Below are 13,855 nucleotides of genomic sequence, written 5' to 3'. Positions count from 1 at the left end.
ACAGTTTTACAAATGCTTTTGGTGTATTTTTAAATTTTAGCTTATAATCACATTTTTTAAAAAGGCACCATCTGGTCCCTGACTTGGTTTAAAATAACAAACCAGCCAGCACAAAGCAAGCAGTGAGAATTTACACCTTTTGCAACCCAGTTTCCACACCTGTATTTCTCCACAAACACTGCGACTGTTGGGTCTCGTTCCCTCCAGATATGTCCTGCAGAAAGCAAGGCCTTTGAGCTATTGCTTTCCATTCCTTTCATCTTCAACATATTCATTTTATGGAGACAAAATGGATGCGTCAAAGAAGCTTACAGCTAGGACTGTGGAAGATCTGCTGTAAACTACTCAGTTGGATAATTTGGAGTTGGAGATCACGTTCGTATTTAAGCTGCCCTCTGGTGCTTATCACTGCTGCAGTGCAAGCCTTCACCACATCCCTGGTGCCTGGAGACCCCTGCAATACCCGGCGAGCAGAGGAAATCAAGCACTGCACGAATTCCTTAAGAAAAAAAAAAAAGTGGCCCAATTCTGTGGGTGTTCTATTTTAAGCAGAATGTTAACATGTCATGTTATAATTGCAGGTTATTCTAGGTGGGAAGATTTTCTTGATTTTTCAATTTTTATGAGTCACTTGTAGCACTAGCTTATTTACCTTCTTGCTGCATGCATCAGCACTGTCTTTCATTGTACTTTCCCAGTAGCCACAAATCAAAGCATGCGACCATCACCCTTGGTGTGGCTGAGGCTCAGCCTGGGATTTATTTTCTGGCTATTGGAGGACCTGAGGTTGTTGGTGTCGAGGTAGCAGGAGCAGTAAAATTAATATACCCTTTCCTATTTGTGGCCAGCAATTTTGGAAGGACTAAAACCACTGTTGGAAAGAAAAGCAGGCTAATGCGACGAACATGAAAGGACTGCTTTGGGCTGTGGGTCTCCCATGCAGTTTATCTTTCTTGTGGGATATTCACTTATATTTTGTTTTTCTTTTAACTAAAGGCCAAGCTGGACAATTATTTCCCTACAAGCTGCTCTGTGCCTGGATCGTACTACTGTCCCTGTCGCAGCTCCCCAGTGCTGGTGGCTAATATTAGCCCCACAGCTGATTGTCACGGTTGGTGCCCTGTGACAGGTGCGGGACGGCCGCTGTGCTGGAATCCCGCCCAGACCGATGCCGGCGCTGGCACCGGCCTTCCCATTATATCCAGAAGGGCCCCATCCTGTCGCCGCGATGCCCCAGCCCCCCAAGCTGGCCCCAGCTGTCCGCAGGACGTGGAGCAGGGCGGCGGGCGCGCAGGGAGGCTGCTGCACGGGGAAACAAACTGCGACTTGTCTGGAGCAGAAAGGTGGAAGACTCCTGGATGGGACTACTTCTGCTGTGTGGACAGGGTAAGGAGAAGGTTTCAGCAGAGCCCCCGGGGCTGGCGGTTTTGGGGCACTGCTCTTAGAGGAGGGAAATGTGCACACACAAAAAAACCTAAAAATCACGTATCAGTAGTGTGAAATTATTAGATATGGGTTGCGTATACTTACCTGTTGGTCATAGTTTCTTTACAGCACAGCACTTTGGGTTTGCATTAGTTTTTATTGGTGTTCTCTAATTTTAGAATGCTCCTGTGCAAAGTTACTTTCAGTTCCAGTGGTGATTAGATAGTGATGACGTGTTTTAATAATAAGCATGGGAGAGATATAGAAAAAGAAATAAAACGTGCTGACTGCACTTGTGGGGAGGGGCAGAAGTGATATTGCTCTGCTCTAAAAGTATCTGATTTGTCTGCTCAGGGGTAGTATCTTAAGGTTTCCTCCCTTTCCTTCCTCCCTTTCCTTCCTCCCTTTCCTTCCTCCCTTTCCTTCCTCCCTTTCCTTCCTCCCTTTCCTTCCTCCCTTTCCTTCCTCCCTTTCCTTCCTCCCTTTCCTTCCTCCCTTTCCTTCCTCCCTTTCCTTCCTCCCTTTTTTTTTTTTCCTAAACCTTAATAACAGCTTCTGGTAAAGACAACAAAATGTCTATGTGGTGTTTACTTGGCATAGAGGGTGGAGAGAGGAAGGGGGAGCGGAAGGGCTTGTAATGCTTCACGGTATCGTTTCTAGTGTCCTGTTCCCTTTACGTGACCCTTCTCCCTTGACTGTGTGAGGAGACGCAGGGCTGTCAGGCAGATCAGAAGAGATCTGTGTGCTGCAGCGTGGCTTCTGCTGAACAACCATGCATGGTATCTGCGCGATGGCTACATGCACGCTCGCGGATAGAGTGAGGCAGATTTGCTTAGGGAGTTGAGCAGGCTCTGTCTGCAGTGTGACAGTCTGCTGTGTGCTGGAAGCCAGGTACTGCTGCTGCTTCTAAAATAAAGACAAAAAGTGAAAATAAAAAGAGAGACTTGTCTCTGTAATTCAGTGATTTCTGCTCTGAACTGGAGTGCTAGCAAGGGCAGAAAGTCAACTTGAGCAACGCCTCTGGAGAGTTTGATTGATGGAAAAGACCCTAAAAATGAGTGGAAATCTCTCCATTGAATTTGGTAGGTTTTAGTTCAGCACTGTCCTCACTATTTCTGTCTACAGGTAGTTGGGGAAACAATTTTCTGGAAGTTGTGGAATAAATAAGTGCTATCTGGGCCAAATAAATACAGTATGAAACTCATGAGGAAGCGCCAACTTCCCAAGGGTCAGGTGCAGTCCAAGTATCTTTCTAGGAGAGGTTTTTGTTTGAGTCCGTTGAAATTTGAACATGGTTTTAACAAGAAAGAGAGAAACTGCCTTTTCTCCATGGAACTTGTGACAATTGCATGAGGGGGTCATACCTCAACGTGCACTGGAGACTGCAGGAACTGTAACATCTTGAGAGGCTGTGAGATCCTTCCCAAACCAGTACCTCTGACTGAGGACATCATGCTACTGTAATACTATTACTGTCCTGCTGCTCATGACCCCTCCAATGCCAGCACTGGGCTGGGGACTTGACGTGGTTGTTTGGCAATGAGGACACTATGTAAACTATGATAATCCCATATGTGTTGTAATGCCCTGACTCATACTTCCAGCCAAACCTTTCTACAGCTCCCTCTCCGCTTCCCACCACCCACCCACTCTGGTTTCTGTTCCTCTTATTTTGATATGTGAAGCAGGATTTGCTGTGCCTCAAACCAGTGGTTCAGCTGCGCCCAAGCAGGGGATCCTGTGCAGGGAAAGAGTGGTGTTTTGCTGAAGGCACAGGGAAAATACAGGTCTCTCTCCCTTTAAAAGTCATTTATTTGCAACTTTGAAAGTACATCTATACACAGCTCACAGAGAAGCCATTTGCAAATTTGATGCTAGTTTTTAAATACAAGATGAAAGTAGATTTCACTGTCACAACCCAGTAGCTAAGAGTACATCAGGATAGGTCTGTGTACCTGGAGAGCTGTCTCTCTCACCTTCCAAAGGATCTTGTGTCCAGGTAGAAAAGCACAAATGAGCATATGGATCTCCAGTGGTGCTAGGGACACACTAGATTAGAAAATGCAGGAGACGGAACAGCACGTTAATTAAAAGTTTTGTTTGTCATTTTAACCATTATGGGAAAATGTTCGGAGTTACAAAAGTTTGAGACTAATAAAATGTTTTTCCTACAGTACGCAAATCACTGGCCTTGGCTAGAAGTTAGAGAACATATCTAAATAAGTTTTACAATTGACCTTTCATAACCAAGCAGGTCATGCAGTCATTGCTGTATCTGCACATTATTTTTTTTAATTAAAATTATGTATCAGTTTCATAAGAAACTGTCATTATGCGTTTATGGGTTCCTGTATTGCATTATGTACTGCATCACACTCATAACTTACCCTCGGATCATTCTAGTAACTTCTTGGATATTTAGCTTGTAATGTCACTGCAACATATTATGAGAAAATCCAGTTGCATTTCAAAGCAGGATGGGAATCCCCTCTATTAGTGCAAGCACATATCTGGTCAGACCTATTTTAATTTGGTGATAAAGAAATGGAAAAATGTATTCTGGTGACATAAAAATCGAGCCAATGAGGAAGAAAATCCCTTTTACTTTTTCAATATTACTATCATCTGCCTTTTCCTATGCCCTAGGAATATAAATATAAATATAAATATAAATATAAATATAAATATAAATATAAATATAAATATATGTATGCATTAGACAATATTATTTCTATAACATACAAAAGCATGGGCTAGGTACTTATAAAATCGACCCTGTTATGATCCTCACACCACTGCTGGTGATAACCAAGCATGCAAGCAAGCTATCCCATTGTCGCATATTGACAATCCTGCACTTCTATGAATTTGTAACGGAACACTTCTTTCCCTTTCTGGCACAGAAAATCTGGTGATGATCTGTCCCCTCCTCACCAAGGTCTAGAGATAAAGAGCAAGGGAAAAAGGCTGTTTGGCAGGGAGACTGGGGAAAGAAGACTGGGACAGATTTTCTACCAGATGCTCCCCAGAGCAAAGGCAATTTCCAGACAAGTTTGTTTACAGCTACAGTTGTTTATTGTTTATAAACTCTCACCTCTTAAAAACCAAAAGAGGGAGGAAAAATTATTGGAAACACAGAAAAAGCATGCATGAACAATCTTACTGGGGGCACAGAGGTATTCAAGTGGACTACGTGACCCATTCTTTGGGGAGGTCTGAGGAGGACATAACCATAGAAGAGACTGGACAATGCCCTCAGACACATGGTGTGAGTTTTGGGGTTGTCCTATGCAGGGACAGGAGTTGGACTCAGTGATCCTTGTGGGGTCCCTTCCAACTCAGGACATTCTATGATTCTATGATATAGAACCGAGTCTGTTGCTGTCCAGGTGCCTCCTGTTCTTGCCTCAGTTGTTGCTGACAAAATTCACTGGCACGCTAGGGTAACGTTGACATGTTCTCACTATAAGTGATTACATTTAGATGTCTTTGTCTTGAACCTCAATCTGTCTTAGGTCTATCTAATCCTGGGTTTCCTTGTTACTTTCCTGGCATGTTCAGCCATCTCTCCATCTTCTTCTTAAAGGAAGAAGGAGGTGAGGTGTCAACAAAACAGGCAGGTTAACATCTCCTAAACGAAGGGGATGTTGATGAGGAAGGCTCCAAAAGAAGGTGCCCCATTGAACCCTTAACAACACATTGGCAGCTTCAGGTACGTCAAGCAGTGGTGGAAGAGTAATGAAATGGAAAACAGCAGCACCCCAGGCCCCCAGCATCTTCAATGGTGGATCCCCCTGCAGTGCAGTGGCCCAGAGTGGGAGCAGGGTAGGCGACTACCAGTGATGAACGCTGTTGAGACCTCAGAGGGAAATGATACAATAAATGGTTATTCTGGACAGTTAGAAATGTTTACATAGAAGTGACAGGTAATAAATAAGCTCATGTTGCTATAGATCCTCCAGGCAGTGCTGCAGCAAAAATACTTTCTGATTTTCTTTAAAGGAAAAAAGTATGAAGGCAGGGACTCTTATTTGTAATAGCCAGGCATGAATAAAATTGTTTGCTTCATATAGTCAGTGTAATCTAAGGCTGATCAGGACCCAAGTCAAGTACCGCTGCAGCTGTATGTTCTCAGTTGTCATAGCTAAGGTTACAAAACAACTTCCCTTGTGGCTTGTCTAATGTCACTGTCTGGAGATGAGGCCCCACTGCTGTATTCATGGTTAAAACACCTTCTTTTCTTGCACTTGTTATCAGGGCTGCCAGGAAGATGGGCACAATCAGACAGTTTGCCCCAGGCACTAACTCATTATATGTGATAAGTGGTAATATAGAGAGGTCCATAGACTCAACTTCTGCCCTGGAGTTTCAAATTGTTCCTGTTTGTCATTTTCTATAGCCTTTTACTTACCTCCCTCTCCATTTTTTAATGTATTTTTCTCTCTTGTTTATTTTTATGTGAATACTAGAAAACAGACTTCTCTTGCTGCTGCAATGGTCAGTAAGATAGGCTCTCCAAGCTAGTTTTTGCCAGGTAGATAATTATTACTTGCATGCAGCATTACAAAATTAATAAAGATTTTGGTTAACAAATCTATGAATTGATTTAGCAATCTAGAAGTGATTGTTCAAGAAACAACTTAGCATCTCTTGGTTTAAAAAAAAAAGAGTGGGATGAATATATTGGCTATATTTTTAACATTTTGAGGTAGCTTCAGAAGTCTTACCCACAGTCCCCCAAAATAAGTGAAACAATGTCTCCTCCTTTTTATTTTCTTTATAAAAACTTAAGCCATAGATAAGAAATTTTGTACTGAAAAAAAATTTAAATAGGTGTCTGAAGGTTAGTGAGCAGCCAGGGAATAAGAGTACTAAAATTGTCTGCCTAACCTCAAAGTTTACAGTCTTGCACAATGTGTTTCAGATATATTCTGCAGGCTTTTTGTTGGTGGATTTTTCCCCCCTCAAGAATACCACTCATTGTGAAGACACCTATCTAGCTGTCCACATTTAAAGGACAACCCTGCTGCAGGAAAACAAACAAACAAAAAACCACACACACAAAAAATAAAATAAACAATGAAAACAAAACACACAAAAAAACACAAACAAACAAAAGCTCTTATACAACTGAGCTCTAGTTTCCAAAAATTACAATGCTAAAACTGTGAGGTTTTGTGGGCCACTGGTATTGCAATGGATGTTATTAGTGAATAAGAGAGGGGCTATAAGAGCATTTAATATCCCTTCTTAGATGGGGTGCTGATGTCTACAGTGGAACTACTAGGACTGTCCAAGAGAGTTAGTGTTTATAAAATCCGCATTGAAGTTAAATGGCATAGTACTTGTGTTTTCACACATTTTTAACTTTTAGATGCTTTGTCATTTCAATGGCTTCTTGTGCACCTGATTGTATGTCTCCTATTTTCTCATCCACGATAAAGTTTTCTGGGATCTAGGACTTGGCAGGGAGGGAGGATTATTTTTGAATAGGCATGCAGTGACCTATAATTTGACTTATAATATTAGGTAATGGCCCAACAGTTGCTGTATCGACCTACTGAGGACCAGCATTCGGAAAGTGAAGTCTGCAAAACAAAGCAAAGCATTTTTTTCCCGAACAAATCCCATAACTTTGACAATTCAATGTGACTGGATAGGTTCTTGCTGTTTCCTGTGCTTCTGCACTACACTAAGCCTAAGCTAGCTGGATTTTAGGATTACTTCTTGTTCAGTGCAGAATTGGCATCATAGGATTATAATGCAGGAGTTTCTGACTACAGTATATAATATTACCCTGCAATGTGATTTCCATAGTATTGCATTGTGTTCCCTCCTGATGAATCCATTGTTCATGAGACTGGGTATTTTAATGATCAAACAATTGTTCTGTTACAGATAACCCTAATAGTAGGTCTAAATCTAGTTGGTAAATCAGACTACCAAGTTTTACATAGAAGAAAAAAAGGTGGTGGAAGAAATACGTGTGTGGTGAATAGATAATTATCTATACAATATATATTGGTTCCAACATCATATTTATCTTAATTGTAAGAATCTGTTTGAGAAATAAAGAAAGCATTCCTAGAAGACACCTAACTGATAGCAGTAGGGTTCTCTGGTTTGCTCCGGTTTATTTGCAGATTTTGTATGCTTTACAGAGTAGTTGTGAATATGATTATCCCCAATTTACAGATGAGGGATCCAGTTTCTTGAAGATCAGAGAAAAAGTTAGAGGGGAGCACCAGGTCTGCTGCCACCTGTGCCATGACCCCTTCGACTTTCTGAAGAACATTTTTACAGCCACCCATAACACTGCTACCCATTGCAGGCTCCAAACAGCCCACATGTATCTGAGGGTTGAATTTCAGCCCAGCTGATCTCCTTTTGCTGACACTGCAGTAATGAGCTGAAACAACAGCATGCTATTCCCAGGGCTGCATAGATATTGCTAATGCCGATGAATAAGTAGAGCTTATTTGTCGTGACAAGGCAATACTTGTATATTATGCCAACTCTTACGCTGTTAAACAAGAAAATCTCTACTGATTCTCATTTCACTTAGGAAGAAAATACTGAGAAGAAAAAAATCAATATTTTCAAGCTGGGAAAGTATGTTTATCAGGTTTCTGAAAGAGACTAGAGGCTAAATACAAAGCCACACGTAACAATTAAGTTTGAGGAATTTTTACCTTGAAATGAAAAATTCTTTCCCTTTTCACACTTCTAGACACCAGAGGTATAAGAGCAGTGTCAAGTCAATAAGTTGGGGAAGGGCAGGGAGCTGAGCTGGTTATTACCCTCTGAACTGTTTGTCTAGCCTTCAACAACAACCTGAATCTAAAGTCCTATTGTTTGTGAGAGAAGAAGACATGTGGAGGGGCAAGAACAAGAGCCATCTCTTTGGTTGGCAATGGTTATTTGTGATAGAGATGCTGGCAGGAAACAACACCAATAGTTTTAGGGTCCGTCTTGCTGACGTGAGTGAACAGACATGAAGAGCATCATTGGTTTCAGCATGGCCCAGGTGATATGATCATGGTCCCAATGTCCTTTGGTAAGCCAGACTGCCAGAAGGTGGGAAGTGTAGCTGAGATGATTTTTTAGAGAAGGATGTATCTGAGTAAGCTTATACTGGAAGTAGTCTCTCAGGAAACCTCAGGCTCATTCTGTGGAAGTTTGAGTTATGTTTGGTTACAGGAGAGAGGAGCTCTTGGTGTGATTGAGCTTGTTTGGTTACAGGAGAGAGAAGCTCTTGGTGTGGACTCTCTTCCTCCTTTGCTAGCCTGGAGCAAACAAGGGACCCGAGGAACTGCAGTGTTTCAACCATGTGCTATTAGAGCTTGAACTGAAATGCTAGCAACATATAGCATATTTGGATTATTTGGAATATTAATATTTCTGTTACTATTTTAATATTATCATTATTATTATTTGTTTTTTAGAAGTATTTATATCAGGGGGTCCATGTGCTTGACAATTTGCAGAAGAAATTGCTATGTCTGTTTTAGAGGAGGAAGAAACAGGGAGGGCTACTGCTTCCCCGGGCAGGCTGGTCACAGAGGCAGACTGCTTGAAGCCTTGCTTTCACTCCTCCTCATAAAACCTTCTTCTGCATTGCAAGGAGGCTTCAGTGAACATCACAGCTGAGATGGATGCGATTTGGGTGCCAGGTTATGGGACAAAATCTGCCAGCCAGAGCTTTCATAAGTAGCAGTAGCCAGAGTAGACATCTTCATGGAAAAGACATGCTGGAAAAGGAGATAAATCAGTCTTAAATAAGCAATTTTATTGACAACTAAGTCAGTCTGTGATGGGTGAAGGAACTGGCGCTTTTTACTGAGTGAAAACTGATCTGTGCCATACTATCCAGGTGATCACCACACAGAAAAAATATATAAACAAAAAAACAAAACAAAAAACTGCACATACACAAAACTATGCAGATATTAGAAAAAGTCTGGTGACAAAGGGTCAAATGCAGCACAGGGCTGATCCTGTTGGTGTCCTGTGTTTTTCCTTCCAGGTCACCAATGAGGGTCCAAGGCATTTCTACATTTCTACACTGCTCAGATTCTGAGCCATCAGCTCCACAGTTCATCCCAGTTTTTCTGTTTGTTATGCAGAGTGAGGGGGAAGAAATAAGGCATAAATAATAATAAAAAAACCTCTTCTCCATGCTACAGTTCCATGTCTTTGGGCACTGAGAGGTTTAGGAGGGGCTTCCTGAATGGAGTAGCATCCCAACCATCCTGTAGGTTAGATGTGTCCCTCATGAATTTGTCCAGTCCCGTTTTAGGCTTATTTTATGCTTTTTGGCCTCTGCAGCATCCTGTGGCTTAATTACACCTTGTGCGCATAGGTTCAATGCCACGCTGGAACCAGCAATTAGTACTTGCAGTGGCAATGCAAAGAGACGTTTTCTGTGTGAAATGTACTTTTCATCAGCGCTACCCCATGAGGGGAGCTGCCTGTTGAAGCTCACCGGAGATAACTGTTTCAAGGCAGGAAGGGGCTGGCACCAGCTATCGCATTGCCTATGAGCAAGAAGAGATAGATAGGTACTGTCAGCGTGGTGCCACACACCTTGTGCTACCTGCCACTGGAATAATTAAAACACTCACATTGCTCACTGAACCCCAACTGCTGCTTTTGTTCACTGTGGCCATGGAAACACCTGACCTATTTACACCTTCAGCGGTGTGAGTGATGGTTGGTGGAAGAGAGGTGAGAAAAGGGAGAATACTTTGAATTTGGATTTTGGAGACTTTTAATTAAGATGATGCATGTGAATGAGGGTGTGTGTGTGCTTGAGAGTCGGAGGATCGCAACCTGAGCAAGCCAGGGGTTCCTTCCTCAGTGCAGCCACAGCATTGGGTGCTCCTTGAGCAAACATTATTTTCTCAGAGCCTGTGTTTTGCATATATAAAATAACATTTATCTTCTCACCAACCATTTCCAAAGATTTGTCAATAGCTTTCTCAGGTCATAGGAGAATTCATTCTTCTGTCACTTTGACAGCACACTCTCTCTGCAGCATTCATCCTTGAGAAGGCTCCTGTACATAGAAATCAGCTTGCTCTACCCAGAAAAGAATAGAGAGGAGTCTCATTCTGCACACAGGTTGCCCTTGCACCTTAGCCCACTCATCTGCTCCTTGCCCGTCTCTCGGTACGGCCGGGAAGGTGAGAATGAGCCACATAAAGTCATTTGGCCCCATGAAATGGAGCAGGAGATTTCACTTAATTGCAGCTGGGGCATTTTCTTAGGCTTGCAGATTCCTGTGACAGCATAATACCATGTAAGTTAGTAGAGCATGGGCACAGCAGATGTCAGGCTGAGCTTCCAAATTCTGTTCTTCTGAGGGCATGTATTAATATAAACGGGCAAATTTGGTTTTAGAATAGCAGTTACCTGAAATGGAGCCCTAGCTAAAAGACAAGGAGACCTGCTGGAGAGGGTAAGATATTAAACTCTAGGTGTAAAGAAGTCCTCTGCAGATACAAGATAATCACAGTGTGTACTAAGAATGAAAGGAACTCTAAGGCTTTAAAGATCTGTTGGGAAAGCTTAGGAAGAAAGGACGTTCGCACTTGGTATTAGTGAGAGAGAGTCTTTAATATTCCCAAAGCATCTGATTAATAACCACAGCATCAGACCTCAGGAATGCAAATTTGGTAGCTCTTTAAGATAAAAGCTCCCCCTCCACATGCTTTTTAATTTTTTTTTTTTTTTTTTTTTTTTTTTTGCATGTTTCAAAATCATTCATGTTCTGGCAGGTAACAGTTTTTACCCTGAAAGTAAGGGTTGACAGAGGAACAAACTGTGCAAATTCTGTTCTCAAACACCAAAATTAGAGAGAAAATACCATCTGTCTCCTCTCCAGCCTACTCTCCCTGGTCCCAGTAATGCCTTCTAGTGGAAAAACAGTCGTGAAGCTACAAACACGACACACAGCAATGCAACATAACACAATGGTTTGTGTGTGCAGAGGGACGGCTGCTTCTCCTCAGAGAAGGCAAGTGGAAGCCTTGTTCCCGGCTGGATGGGGAAGATGTTCACGCTGCCCTGTGCTGCTGGGTCCCTGCCTGGGCTTGGTGGGACTCTTCCATGGCAAAGGCTTTCAGGTGGCATTCCTGAGAGTTTTCTCCTTGCCCCGTTACAGCAATCAAATTGACGGAGCTTTGACAGCAGCTGTGACTCATTTCAGGAAGAAATCCACTTGAGTGCTCATTATCACTTCAGCATCATTTACATTTTTCCCAGTCGGGGTGAATATTTTGTTGTGACAGGGCACAGGCTGTTTCCTTTGCCCTGGGAAGCCTGTGCAAACAGACTTTCTACCTGGAAGCTCCTGCCAGAAGCTTTGCAGCTGCCTGTCTTTTGTTTCTGACTTAGTTTTTTTCCTCCTCCTTGTCCTTAATGGCTGTCTGGGTTTTGGAGACTAGTTACACAACACCTTTTTCTTTTTTTTTTTCCCCTCCTCCAGCATCACTGAGCAAATTTCAAGGCTGCGGAGGAGGGGGAAGAGAGACTGATGTGCTGAGCCACCTTTGCCCATCCACTTGTGACTGGGGTATAATAGGTACAGTTGATTTGAGACTGCCAACAGTTTGCTGCCAAATTGAATTTCTCATAAACTGATTATTGCAAAGTGCTCCTGGCAGAGGAAAGTTTAACACCTTTCTAACAAGCTCAGCTCAGCCCAGCTAGTATGAGGAATACTGTGATACTAATCCCCTTCTGGATCCGTGGCCAGGATTTTGGATTTACCGTGAAACTGTTTCCACCAACATTCCCTCACCCTTGAGTAAACCCACTTAAGGTTTTTTCATAGCTATTATTGGTGCAGACATAGAAAGACTTCTCTGCTGGTGTCAAGCAGGCTACCTCCATTGATTTCAGTGCCCTGAGTTACTTTAGTCCTGTGGGGGTGATCATATGATTCAGACACTGTTGATAAAGTTGATGGTAATCTACCCTCAATAACTTAATCTTGGCATTTTCCTCCAAAGAGCTATGTAGCCAGGGACCAGGGCTGGCTGAACTACTCAAACAATTTATCTGATAATTTCTGTCCTGTGTTTTCTGCTTGCAAAATACTCATCCAAGAAGTTTTTGGTTTATAAGTAATTTATTTGTCATTTTCGTATCAGTGGGTTATAAAATAGGTAGTTAAATTTGGTTCCTCAAGATGCAATGTTGTCCTTGTTTCCTGATGACTGTCACCCTACGAGCAGAAATAGGTTGTTTCTGAAGAAGCAAGACAACCTCCTACCTACAGGCAATTACCTTTACTCATTCAGAGACATGTGCTTAGTGGACAGAGTCCCCAGAATATATTGAGTTTGCATGAGTGTTCAGGAAAGAGAAACCAGAATACAGATTGCAGTTGAAGCAAAGCTGCTATTTGCAATTAGCCCAAATCACATTTAGAGCTCAAAAAATACACACCCAGAGTATTACTTTGGATGAGATACATCCCTTCAGTTTAGCTACCGGAGGCTGTGCCCACTCAGGCACTGTGGAGGACCTGGTTTGTGGTGGTTCCTTGACGTGAAGTCCAGCCAGATAGTCCAGGGGGTGGGAAGGGATCCCACGGTGCAAACACATCTGCTTGGCAAACCTGGCAGAACAGATGTCAGGTGTAAGCGATGCCTTTGAAAAAAATAATAATTCATCATTTTAAAACCCCCACGCCTCAGATCACATTCCTAGCAGGCTCTCCTAGCTTAAAATAAATAGTACCTTAGCAATAACAACAGGGGGTTGGCATGTCCTTATTTATTATTCTATTTGCTTTGCCTTTTCTTTATTTTTATGTCATTAAAATAAGGCAGGGCTACACACATGCTGGTGACATAGATGCAACAGAAAGCCCACACTGCTCCAGAGGGGAGACATTTATGGAAGCATCAATGAGCAGAACAAAGGCACAATGTGCTGCTGGGTCCACCACAAGCAAGCACTGGTGAGGAATAATCCATGCAATATATGGGACTCACACGGACAACGCAGTCGCAATTTGAAATGCCATCTGTTTAGCAAATCTGAATTTTTTTGATCTGCCTCTGAGATGAAAAAAGAAGTAGGAGTACGGGGGCTTTGGTTCTCTTTGGTGGTGCAAACACTCAAGACATTTCCAAATGACCGAGCAGACCCTCGTCTGCCTGGGAGAGGGCAGCTCTGCTGGTCCCTGGGGCAGGCAGGGCAACTGTTCTCACATTTACAATAATTGTGAATTAATTAAGTTTATGCTGATATTTGTAATTCACATGTTTCTGCTACAATTTTTTACAAAGATTGGACAACTTGAAAATTTTTGTGGATCAATAATCTACAAAAGGTAAGGAAAAAAATAAAACCCACCCTGTGTGAGGACATCAGGGACTTTTCTTTAGTTTTATTCTGGGAAAATTTCTTTTTGCTG

At 42.4% G+C, this 13,855-nt stretch overlaps 1 protein-coding gene across 3 annotated transcripts in view; it reads left to right on the top strand.

The window, feature by feature from the left end:
- The first annotated feature begins 1,270 nt into the window (after positions 1-1,270).
- ARPP21 (cAMP regulated phosphoprotein 21) overlaps positions 1,271-13,855 on the top strand; it is a 200,448-nt gene continuing 187,863 nt past the window's right edge. The window contains exon 1 of one of the 3 annotated variants that reach the window (XM_005500016.3): positions 1,271-1,386. The gene's annotated coding sequence lies outside the window, so the exon portion shown is untranslated. The remainder of the gene's footprint in view (positions 1,387-13,855) is intronic. The other 2 variants (XM_065051908.1, XM_065051906.1) reach the window with 2 other exon arrangements.

This window comes from Columba livia, chromosome 2 (assembly GCF_036013475.1).
Source record: "Columba livia isolate bColLiv1 breed racing homer chromosome 2, bColLiv1.pat.W.v2, whole genome shotgun sequence".
NCBI classification, from domain to species: domain Eukaryota; kingdom Metazoa; phylum Chordata; class Aves; order Columbiformes; family Columbidae; genus Columba; species Columba livia.
Note: the sequence above shows the minus strand (reverse complement) of the source record. Positions and strands in the feature narration are given on the sequence as shown.